Raw genomic sequence first — 2,543 nt, forward strand, 5'->3', positions numbered from 1 at the left:
ATTTTTATCTTAAAAAATGTAAGTGTTTCATCCTTTTTTTTGTTCATACATCTCATTATCTAGTATCACCCTTTGATTTCATCCATTAACTTCATTTTTTGGGTTTGATCTTCAAGATCACCAAGAACACCAACAACACACACTAGTATTTTGGGCCGAAATCAACTCCTTTTGCTTCCATATTGTAAGTATCCTTTGCCTATACTTGTTATCTAGTAGAAACCCTTGATTTTCACCATGAAAACATCCATTTCCCAAGAACAATAGGAGTTTACGGCCAAGAGCATCTCCCTTGCCCGTAAACCCTTGTTAAAGGTGCAATTGTTGGCCATAAACTCCCTAAAGCTAAGCATTGATGTAACATCCGGAATTCCAGGTATCAAATGTTAAATATTTATTTTATGTCAAGAAGAGGAACTCAACGAGTTGACGCCTAGACTCATCGAGTAGGATCGCGATTGCTAACAGGATTTAATGAATGGACTCGACGAGTCCGCGTTGTGGACCGAAACCCTAAATCTTCGGGTCTGAGCCCTATTTAAAGGCACGTATGGCCTTCATTTGCAGCTACCATTCCAGAGCGAGAACCCTCCATCGAGCTTGAGTGTGTAGAGCGAGAGTGAGAAGGCCATTTGAGCTTTTAGTGTGATTTTGCAAGAAAGGAGAGGAGCTTCAGCAAGAAGGGTTAAAGGAGGTTGCTATTCCGAGTTAGCCAAGCAAGAAGTTTCATCTTGAGGTACCAAATCAGACTCCTCTTTCTCTCTATTGTATGGATTTTATTATTTAGGGTTAGGGCTTGAATCATTCCTTTTGGGGTTTTGGATGCCTCAAACCCCCCTCATTCGAAATGTGTTAGAGATCTGGACCCTTTTGGGTCTAGGAAGTCCCAAGCATCCAGCTTTATGCAGTTCCTATTGGGATTTGAGCATTCTAACACTCCTAAGTGTACATGCAACCCTAAATACCTTGTATCTATGTTTTCTCTATTATACAAGCAAATATGAATATTCCAAGGTATTACCCTATCTAGCATACAATCCTTGATACTTGGGTAATATAACAAGTTAGAATACATACCTTTTAATGAAGCTTGAAAGCTTGAACTTTAAGAGCTTAGCCCCAATAGTGTGGAAGCCTCAAGTGGAATCACAAATCACCAAAACACGTTGGAAGACTTTAGAGAATATGGATACTTGGCTCACACTTATGAAATCGGTTATTGCCCTCTTTAGTGTATCCACACTAGCCACTAGCCTAATTTCATGAACCATAAGACCCTTCATATATTGTGGAGGATTAGGGTTAAACCCTAATACCCATGTCCTTTCATTTCCTAGGATCCATGGGTTAAAGCTCCATGGACTATCCATGAAGACTTAGCCCAACCTAAATGAACTTGGCCCACTACACATATATATCTAAGAGTCCATATTTAATTAGTTCCTTTTGATCACTTAATTAATTATAAATTAATTCTTGATCAATACTAATTAAATAATATGATTATATATTAATATATTAGAACTTATAATATATTAATATAAATCATAAGCATGTTATTCTCAAAGGATTATCCATATAAATTGTTTCGGTGAAGTGCAACCCAAATGGACCATGCCAAGTTGGGTCAAGTACATACCAATTATAGTTATGGACTTAGACATTAATCCAACAGTCTCCCACTTGGATAAGTCTAAAACTATTATTTAGTATCACTTCAAAACCTAACTGCCAATCGTAGCTCTTAAAGCCGTTGTCGAACTCTGACCTTGTCAATGAACTCTGACCTTTGTCAATGACTTGTCCATTAGATAAGGGATCATATATTCCTCCATTCTAGATATCATATGAACTGAGACATGGATTATAATCATTCTCTCTGTCCATTTGTTGTTTCCCGATTTCCGATTTATGATGACTGACTGATTGAACAAATCAAATCAGTCCTGCCTTGGCCAAGCACTTAGGGTGTCATCGCTAAATCATCGAGGGCCCCACAGATATCGCTTTTATCCCGAAGGTAAAAGGAATGGATAAACTTCGACTCATATGGCTTGTTCTACTACTTCTTGAATCATACACAAAGGCACGTTTTATAACATCGACTTACCAAATGCGTTTTCGTGCAATAAATGTATAACCAACTCATAGTAACAACTCATATCTCTAGGTTTGAAGAATATAAGATATTATCGTCTCATGATCATTCGTGATAAAATCCATGAAGTGATTCAAATGAGCGCGGGTTGAATCCAATACTCAGAACTTATGAGCACTCATGAGTGTTGTAGCACAACTTTGTCCACCAACTTAGACCTCTACAAGCCAACCCATGAAAGTCTTGATTCATATCTACTTCCAACATATGACCGACTGTGGATGGTTTGAATAACTTAGTCAATCCGGAAGAATAACCTAGTTATTATGGAAGTCAAAACATGCAAAGTGAAACACAAGAATAAATGAATCAAATATGATATCAAACCCTATGAATATAAATAGACCACTTTTATTTATCACCATACTGATTACTCATTATTCAT

This window comes from Lactuca virosa, chromosome 1 (genome assembly GCF_052849685.1).
Source record: "Lactuca virosa cultivar CGN04683 chromosome 1, Lactuca_virosa_CGN04683_v6, whole genome shotgun sequence".
NCBI classification, from domain to species: Eukaryota; Viridiplantae; Streptophyta; class Magnoliopsida; order Asterales; family Asteraceae; genus Lactuca; species Lactuca virosa.